This window comes from Monodon monoceros, unplaced genomic scaffold (genome assembly GCF_005190385.1).
Source record: "Monodon monoceros isolate NGI ecotype Baffin Bay Population unplaced genomic scaffold, NGI_Narwhal_1 Super_Scaffold_16, whole genome shotgun sequence".
NCBI lineage: Eukaryota > Metazoa > Chordata > Mammalia > Artiodactyla > Monodontidae > Monodon > Monodon monoceros.
In genome coordinates this window covers 76,032,167-76,042,545 of record NW_021703772.1, presented here as the reverse complement: position 1 = coordinate 76,042,545, position 10,379 = coordinate 76,032,167, and the positions used below count along the sequence as shown (strand labels likewise).

The window sequence follows — 10,379 nt, the reverse complement described above, 5'->3', positions numbered from 1 at the left end:
TTGGTCCATTCCTTCATAACCCAGGCAACCCTGGACGTAAGGAGAAAATTACAAAAACCAGAAAAAGGACCAGAGACCCCATCGCTGAGCTAGTGGATGAGGTTTAAAAAAAAAAAAGTGTTTCTAAATAGGGACCAAGAGGAGAAGGCCAAGAGGGAAGAAAGAGAAGCCTGAAAAGATAGGAGGATAGAGAAACAGATCTGATTCTTCGCCAATCTACAGGCTAAAGTCTTGACCTTGGTTCACCCTACCACTGGGTGAGGCCCATGGAGAGAGTGAGAAAGGGAAAAACACCTCAGGGGTCACTGTGGCTGAGATGAACCCAGTGTGCCTACTGCAAAGAGGATGGACATTAGAAAGGGGAGTATCCACATCGCCCTAAGGGAAGGCATATGGAGACCTGTAAACCTGCCCTGTGTTAGTCCTGAGAGACCAGGACTGAAGATGCCCAGCAGCTCGACAAGCCCCCTCGAATGGTGAGATCCAAATCACACTTCTTAATCCTTGGGTGATTCTGTAAGTAGAAGGTAAGGATGTGAACTTCCTTTTGGATACAGGGGCTGCCGTCTCTGTTTTTCCTTTCCAGCTAGAACCTTTAAACTCCCTGACTAAAACGGTGACAGGGGTACATGGAAAACCCCAAAACTCAAATTTTACTAAGCCCCTCCACTGTAAGGTGGGAAACTGGCAAGGGACCCTTCTTATATATCCCCAGGTGCCCGGCTCCCCTACCGGGGAGAGACCTCCTTTGCCACCTCCAGACCAGAGTGACTTGGGGAAAGCTAGAAACCAATAACTTTCTTTGTCTGGTGTCTGAACACTTGCAGTCAGACACAGGAAAGAACTCCCTCCCTTTCTTGGATGAAATCAATCTCCAGGTGTGGGATGTCTCTAGACCAGGACTAGCTATAAATGTTTCACTGCTCCCTACCCCTGGAAAAGACAATACCCCTTGAAACCACAAGCTCTTGAGGGCCTTAGGCTGCTAGTTAACAAATACTGGGATTTTGGAATCCTAATCACCTGTGAGTCTCCCTGCAACACCCCAATCCTGCCTGTTAAGAATCTGAATGGATCTTATCAATTCGTCCAGGACCTAAGGGTGGTCAACGAGACTGTGGTTCCCATCCACCCCACAGTCCCGAAACCCATATACCCTTCTATCCCAAGTCCTGGGAACCTCTAAGTACTTTTCAGTACTGGACCTTAAGGATGCTTTCTTTTGCATTCCCTCCATCCTCAGTCCCAAAAGCTCTTTGCCTTTTTGAGTGGCAAGATCCAGAAACAAGGTAAGCCATACAACTTTGCTAGACGCAGCTACCACAGGATTTCAGAGACAGCCCCCATATATTCGGGACTTCCCTGGGGAGAGAACTAAGAGAATTAACCTTAACAAACAGTAACCTAATACAATATGCAAATGACTTGCTCATAGCAAGCCCAGACTTTACTAGCTCTCAAATGGATACTATTAAAACCTTAAATTTTCTTTCTGAAAGGGGATATCAAGTGTCCCCTAAGAAAGCTCAGATAAGCTTAATCCAAGTAAAATACCTTGGGTTCATAATTACAGAAGGGAAAAGAATGCTCGACCCTCAGAGGAAATCCCTTATCTTAAATACCCCCTGTCCCCAAACTAGAAAACAGCTTTTAGGGATAACTGGGGTTTGCCAGATCTGGATTCCCATTTATGGGAATCTGGCCCGACCCCTATATGAAAAACTAAAAGGGAAAGAAGGGCCACTTGACTGGGATAAGACCTGTAAGGTGGCCTTTCATACTCTGAAAGAGGCCGTCACTATAGCCCCAGCTTTAAGCCTCCTCAACCTAGAAAAGCCTTTTAGGTTGTATGTCTCTGAACGGGTGGGAACCGCTTTGGGGACGTTGGGACAAATGGTGGGGCCTGTATTACAGCCTGTGGCTCTTGAAACAACTAGACGAGGTGGCCAAAGGCTGGCCCGCTTGCCTCTGGGCAGTAGCAGCCACCGCTCTTATGGTTAAAGAGGCCTCTAAATGGGCCCTGGGTCAACCCACCACAGTGCACACGCCCCAACAGGTGCAAGCAGTCTTAGAGACTAAAGAGGATAGAGGAATGGCGGGAGGGTGGGGGAGGGATCACCCAATACAAGACCCTCCTCCTTGACACCCCAGAAATAAAACTAAGCATCTGTCAGACTTTAAATCCAGCCTCCTTAATACCAGATCCCCATACTTCCCCCGTAGAGCACCAATGCATGCAAGTTATAGATGAATTATACTCTTCTCGTCCCAACCTATCTGAGATACTAGTAACTGACCCAGAAGAAGAATGGTACAAGGATGTCAGTAGTTTCGTGGAAAGAGGAGAGAAGAAAGTGGGATATGCCACAGTGAGCCTAGAAGAAACCAGGGACAGGGGGTCTCCTCCCTCAGTCACCTCAGCCCAGAAGGCTGAACTTTTCACCCTGACAAGGTGAAAAGTTCACCACTGCTCTCCACCTGGCCTCCCCTTCCCAATAAAGTCGTTTGCTTTGTCAGTATGTGTGTCTCATCTGACAATTCATTACGGAGTGTTAGACAAGAGCCCATTCTTGGGCCCTGGAAGGGGTTCCCCTTCCGGTAACCTAAGCTCTGAGTGCTTAGATACGTGGATATGTTCTTGCAGGTGCTGCTGGTAACTAACTCTCCTTCTCCCTCCTTTTTGGCTTACATAGTCTCAGTTCTGTTTGGGCAGTGACATGCACAAGGAAAGCAGACCCCCACACCCACAGATTCCCGAAATGGGATATGATTGATCAAAGACAAGTAAGCTGAGTGCTACCCATCTGCTTAGGAGTGCTGGCAAATAAGATGTAAGAGAAATTGTCCTGGGTTGCTACTGGGCAGGACTTTTCTCCCTGATATAAAGAGTGAGAAATCTTGCCTTTTCTTCTTACTTTGGATGGATTGCATAGCAAGTGATGCTTAGAGCTGAAGCAGCCCTCTTGCAACCAGGAAGCAACAAGCTAAATGATGAAAAATCACTACTGAAGATGGCAGAGTAAAGAGTTAAAAAAAGAGCCCAAGTTGTTAATGACACTATGTGACTGTACGTCGCTTAGAATCACCTACTTCCAGATTACTTTATGTGTATGTAAGATTTCTTTTTCTCACTAAGCCAATGTTAGTTAATTATTATTGTACTTGCAAATTCAAGTATTCTATCTGATGATATATCATAACATGATGAGCAAAAACAGACTTACGAAGAGGTTGCAGAAGTCATCAGTACAAGAAAAGTGCTATTTTTACATCTTTGCACATAGCCACGATTCATCTCTCTTTCCACAACACAGTAGAAACACTTAGAGATTCCCATGTTTTAAAATTATTGATGTGTGTGTCTCTCTTCCCTATTAGACTGTGATCCCCTAGAAGGTAAAGGCTATGTTCTCTTTATCTTGGAATCCCCTACAGCCCTAATTTAATGCTTTGCACGTGCTAGCTCAGTAAGTGCTGAATTGAGCGAATTGAAGTTTCAAGTCTGTAGCTGAGTGATTTATGAAGAATGGGATAACGTGTGAGTTGCATGAAGTTCTCATGGACATAAAAATGTTGGGAAGATTAAACATGTCTTCAAAAAACACTTTATGAAATGAATGTCAAGATATCTTTTTATAATAAGTTGGTCTTTGTACCATCACCATTTTCCCATAAACACTTGAATTATTAAGTTTAGGCAGAATAATCACACTAGAAAATCCTTGTAACTTTGCTTCAGTGATAAACATTTGGTATTCCTGATTAGTTCACTAAAATGGCTGTTTTATTTATTTTATTTGGATTGTGATTCTTTTTTCAATTCTGTCTACTACCTTAAAGGATCATGTGAAACTACTAGCTGCCCTCCATCTCTCTCACCTCAGCAACAGAAACATCACATCAGTTTGGCTCACTTGCCCAGCAAGGACAGTCATGTGCACTGATAATGGAGTTAAAAATAACTCTCTCTGTTTCGAATTCAGGATGGGTAGGAGACCCATCAGCCTCCAAGGCCACAGCCTTTCAGAACTGTCAACTGCCACTCAAGCAACTTAACATAGCTGCGAGGCATTTCAATAGCAAATACGTTCCACACAGCCAGAATGATTCAAGAGTGTGCAAGAGAGAAGGAAATCCATTTAGGGTGGCATAAACTCAAACGGTCTCCTTTGTTAAAGTTATGTGAACTCTCATTTAACATTATCATTTAATTGTATATAGAGCTCTAAGATGTCTTAGGCTCTGTAGTCATGTAGCCCTTTGACTCTAGGCAGACCAGTGTCTGCACCATCCACCACAGATTATTAGCTATTCAATTTCTAAAGGTTGCCAGACATGGGGATTTCACTGACATTGAACGGAACCTGACCTGGTGTTAATCAGCATTAGAGTAAAGCAGTTATTTCATCTGATCTGTTAATCACTGTGATATGAAATAAATGGTGTATCTATCTGAACTTGCCAAGGAGACATGAGCCATTTTAGACCAGCCTAAGAATAAAAATTTAAACTTCATTACTAGAAAAATTAACAATTCTGTGCACAACAGATTCCTAGACTTTATTCTCTTTTGACCATCAGTCTCATTCTAAATCCTTCTCAAGAAGACTCATTCCGGGACTTCCCTGGTGGATCAGTGGTTAAGAATCCGCCTGCCAATGCAGGGGACACACGTTCAAGCCCTGGTCTGGGAAGACCCCACATGCCACAGAGCAACTAAGCCCGTGTGCCACAACTACTGAGCCTGTGCTCTACAGCCTGCAAGCCACAGCTACTGAGCCTGCGTGCTGCAACTACTGAAGCCCATGTGCCTAGAGTCTGTGCTCTGCAACGAGAAGCCACCACAATAAGAAGCCTGTGCACAGCAACGAAGAGTAGCCCCCGCTCTCCACAACTAGAGAAAGCCTGCATTCAGCAACAAAGACCCAACACAGCCAAAAATTAATTAATTAATTTTAAAAAAAAGTCATTCCAACCCTAAGCCTGATGCCATCCATCCTTCCTACTCTTAGCAACTCTAGCAACATGAACCACAGTCATTTTTCAGGAGACTCTACTGACTTATTTTGTATACAAATAGTTGTATGTGTGCTGAAGTATGGCTCCTTGCTTTTACTGCAAGGTAAAGTCTATAGTTCTCATGTCTCAGAAAACTTTCCACTTTCATGTGGTCTCTTAACCAGATAAGGATAAATCTGAAAAAATATGCAAGGACTGTGCACACACTGCAATCTACAAAATGTAGCTGGGAGAAATGTTAAAAGATCTTTAAAGATGGTCTTTTTGTTTTTAGTCGAGAGCCTCAATATTGTTAAGATATTAGTTCTCTCCGAGGGCATTCTCAGATTTAATGCAATCTCAATCTAAATCCAAGAAGGAATTTTTGTAGAAATTGACAAGTGGATTCTAATATTTTTAAGGAAATTCAAAGGACAAAACATCTTTAAAAATGAACAAAAAGTTCTGGAGCATTAACACTTTTTTTTTTTTTTTTTGCGGTACGTGGGCCTCTCACTGCTGTGGCCTCTCCCATTGCGGAGGGCAGGCTCAGCGGCCATGGCTCATGGGGGCAGCCGCTCCACGGCATGTGGGATCTTCCCGGACCGGGGCATAAACCCGTATCCCCTGCATCGGCAGGTGGACTCTCAACCACTGCACCACCAGGGAAGCCCAACACTATCTGATTTTAAGACTTATTCTGAAATGACAGTAATTTTGGAGTGTGGTGTTGCTATCAGGACTAACAATACATCAATGAAACAGAGCAGGGAATCCAGAAATAAATCCAGATATATTTGGACAACTGATTTTTGACAAGGTGCAGAGATAATCCAGGGGAGAAAAATTTTTTTTAGTAGTGAGGCAACAAATGCAGCTCTAGATGAAGAAGATGAACACAAAGAAGAAAGAACTTCAATCCACAGTTCACATCTTTTACAAAAAATTATTCAAAAATTTAGTAAGTTTGAAAACTAAAACAATGAAACTCCTAGAAGAAAACAAAGGAGAAAAATCTTTGTGACCAGAGTTAGGCAAAGATTTCTTAGATGACACTAAGATGATACTTAGATGAACACATACAAGGGAACAGTTGCTTCTGCTGGAGTGGTCCTGTGCAAGAAATGAAGGGAGCTGACTGCAGCATAAAGGGAGGAAGGGCTTCTAGCCAAAGAGGAAAGCAATGCAAAGTTAGGATGAGTGAGAGAGCATGAATGCCCAGGGGTCAGACCAGAGTTCTGCACGTGTTGCTGAGAGAGAAGTCAGGAAAGGTGAGAGCAAGATTGTGAATTCTCAGCTAAGAGACTGACTTTATTCTGTGGGCAGCAGTACATATAGAAGGACCTTAATCAGATGAGTGACATGATCAACTTTATGTTCTGGAGAGGGGACTTTGGTGGTGACAAGGTTAAAGACAGAATGTAAGGAAGAGACCAGTTAAGGGCAGTTTCCATGCTCCAGACCATGAGAGATGGCATGAGAGGTGGTGAGGGAGTGATCCAGGGCATTAACTAGGACAGAGCAAAGTTCACATCTGCCACACACATTTTGAAGGCTGAATGGAAGACTGACTGGTTATGAGGAATAATGGGGTGGGGTGGGGGAGGGGAGCACTTACTGAGCAAGTGAAGAGAAAACTAAGGTGTTTTATTTGTTTGCTTTGATTTTTTGGTAACTATACTGTTGGAGATTGGAGATACCACTAATTAATTTAGGAACAAGGATAAAGCAGTGATTTCTTTGTTACTGACTTTCGGAAGAACTGTAAACCCCAAGGTTGTTGGGTCAAATAAGGTATAACAGAACCAGGTTTTACAGAAACCTCTAGGCTTCTGATTTCTGAGACTACAGAACACTTAATTATATCACCAAAGTCAGCAGGGTCTAGTGTAAACGTGGCCCATTGTAGGAAAGGCACTCAAAGGGAAGAATCATCTAAGGCACCATTGAGAGAATGAAAGGCAAAATACAGACTGGAAGAAGAAATTTGCAATTCATCTGTCTGACCAAAGACTCACATCCAGGATAATCATGGTATCATGGAGAGGGGAAGCATTTTTTAAGAGCAATTTACTTTATACTCACTCTATTTTGAGGAAGCATTTTTGAAGAGGGATTTACTTTATACTATTTTGGGGAAGTATTTTTGGAGAGGGATTTACTTTATACTCACTCTATTTTGGGGAAGCATCTTTGGAAGCATTTTTATGTTGGGTCCCTTTTCACCTTTGATGTTTGTAAACCCATCTTGGTGTCACTGGATCAACAACTGCCTTGTGGCAACCTGGCTCACTCTACCTGTGGCACTGCTGGAGACCATGTTTGGTGTAAAAGTGATTATTAACAGGTGATGCATTTGTTCCTGGAGAAAGAACTGTTATTATCATGAATCATCCAACAAGAATGGACTGAATATTTCTGTGGAATTGTCTGATGAGACATAACTATCTCAGATTAGAAAAAATTTGCCTCAAAGCCAGTCTCAAAAGTATTCCTGGATTTGGTTGGGCCATGCAGGCTGCTGCCTATATCTTCACTCACAGGAAATGGAAGGATGACAATCGTTTTGAAGACATGATTGATTATTTTTGTGATATGCATGAACCACTTCAACTCTCATATTCCCAGAAGGGACTGATGTCACAAAAAATTGCACGGCTCGAAGTAATGAATTTGCTAAAAAGAATGGACTTCAAAAATATGAAAATGTCTTACATCCAAGAACTACAGGCTTTACTTTTGTAGTAGACTAAGAGAAGGTAAGAACCTAGATGCTGTCCATGACACCATGGTGGCATATCCTCATATCATTCCTCAGACAGAGAGGCAACTCCTCCTCAAGGACTTTCCCAAGGAAATCCACTTCCACGCCCACCGATACCCAGTAGACACCCTCCCCACGTCCAAGGAGGACCTCCAACTCTGATACCACAAGTGGTGGGAGGAGAAAGAAGAGAGGCTGCACTCCTTCTACTGGGGGGAGAAGACTTTTTACTTTATGAGACAGACTGTAATTCCACCTTGCAAGTCTGAGCTCAGGATCCTTCTGGTCAAATTGCTCCCTATACTGTACTGGACCCTGTTCAGCCCTGCCGTGTGCCTGCTCATCTGTTTGTACAGTCTTGTTCAGTGGTATTTTATAATCATCATTATCATCTTCGTGCCGCGGGAGAGAATATTTGGTGAACTGGAGATCACTGAACTTGCATGTTAACGTTTTTTAGACAAACAGCCACATTTAAATACAAAGAAAAATGAGTAAGATTGTAAGGGTCACAGTCTAAAAACCTAGGGGATATTCTGTAAATGTTTACAAATGTCTAAGCCTTTGTAAAATGAGATGCATTTTTGCACGACTATGTCAAATATTTCTTACTACCATCATTATTTGTTAAAGATATTTTGCACTTCATTTTGTGGAAAAATACTGCTACACACACAATTTTTTTTTTAAATCTCTGAATGTAATTTCAACACTGTGTAGCAGGGAGCGACCCCTGTGAAATAACTTAGGCCAGAGTATTAGTAAACAATCGTCAGGCTGTTAGCAGACAAGGTACACACAAGATTGTCTTCAAGGCCCAATCCTACTTCCTAACAAACTCCCCAGACTAGAGGCAGATTTGGGGCTCCTGGGCACTGGCCCAGATCAAGTGTTGGCACTTGCCCGCGGAGGTGAGGGCCCTTCCTCCTGGCTTCCTCTCGGCTCTTTCCCCACACTCCTTTCTATGCCAATCAAACCCTTGCATTCTTCCTTAAGACCAGAAATCAGAAACCCTTTGTCCTTAAGCTGAACAAACATTTTGATAGGAAGCCCTTAATTATTCATAAAATCTTGGCATTTAATCTTGTGCTGACCTAGACGTCAGAAGACCACCAGTGCCCTCTACTCACCAGAAAATAAGACCTAGATGAGTCTCACAGAGCAAACACGGGCTCTCCACTCAGAAACTTTAGTTTGAATTTTTAATGCTAGGAATTCATACAGTTTAGTTCTTCCGCGTCTGCATAACCTCGCATGTTTAGTGCTGGTTTCTTCACAGCTTATCGGCAGGTGTCGCTTTTCTACACTAAAAACGGTGCTCATCAAGTCATTTACCATTTTAAAGGAAAGCGTAGAAGAACGTTCTGGTACTGCCATCAGAAACTCTCTTTTGAAGTTATGTCTTGGTTGACACAAAAATGAAGGTTATTTATTTTCTAAATGTCCATGGGTGTTTAATTTCTGCCATTAAAACAATAACAACAATGCTTACACACAAGGCCCTATTGTTTAACCTAAATTATTCAACCGTTGTAGCTTTGACAAATTTTATTCTTTTTTTTTTTTTTTTTTTTTTTGCGGTACGCGGGCCTCTCACTGTTGTGGCCTCTCCCGTTGCAGAGCACAGGCTCCGGACGCGCAGGCTCAGCGGCCATGGCTCACGGGCCCAGCCGCTCCGCAGCATGTGGGATCTTCCCGGACCGGGGCACAAACCCGTGTCCCCTGCATCGGCAGGCGGACTCTCAACCACTGTGCCACCAGGGAAGCCCGACAAATTTTATTCTTAAAACCAAAAGGGTCACGCAAAAGTGAATCCTTTTTTAATTATAGTGAGGGATCTGTCTCTTTTTTAGTCTCAGGTTTCCTCTTTCATTAGTAAAATTTAAACTCACTTTTGACCAATTGTTCACCTAAAAATTCCTATTTAGAGTCAATGGAAAATCCAACAAATCAATGGCACCAATCTCCTCCTGAGGCAAAGAAATGTGTGGTCATTGTTTCCACTCCACTGGAGCCTACAACTACTTTTTTTGTCATTATGGGAAGGCTGGTCTGAGCAGCAGAAAATATGGGGCAGTTACAAGTCTTTAGCAAACAGCAGATTAAGCAAACCTGTCAGCTTATTTCTGCCTTGAAGCAGCCTAAAACACTGTTTCTTGCTTTGTGTACTCTTTTGGTGAGAGTGCCTTCTCATTAATTACAACTCACTTTTGCTGGACAGTGATTTCCCTCCTTCAGTGGACACGGCTTCGCTGTGAGCTGGACTTACCGAGCAGACTTCCAGAAAGTCCTGGTTCCCGCAGCACTCTGTTGGCACACCAGTTTTACTGGAAGAGTACTAACTGGCTCAACTGAAACGCACCAATCTATACTTAACTCCTCCCCCCAAAGCTGTTTTTAATCCTGCCAGGGGCTACTAATTAGTTATTATGCACATCTGCTCCAAACCCAGCTATTTAACTTACCTGGGTCTTAAGGTGGTTATTTTTAAACATTTTTTTTCCTTAATAAAAGAGATTTCTAATTTAGGTCTCTCTCAGACTTATTTTGGTTAGATTTGGAAACCAGAAATAGTTTAACAATCAGGATTGCATTTGTCCTGGGTCAGAGAGAAAAG

At 42.8% G+C, this 10,379-nt stretch overlaps 1 pseudogene; it reads left to right on the top strand.

The window, feature by feature from the left end:
- Positions 1-345: 345 nt before the first annotated feature.
- LOC114896584 lies at positions 346-9,173 on the top strand (annotated as a pseudogene).
- The last annotated feature ends 1,206 nt before the right edge of the window (positions 9,174-10,379 follow it).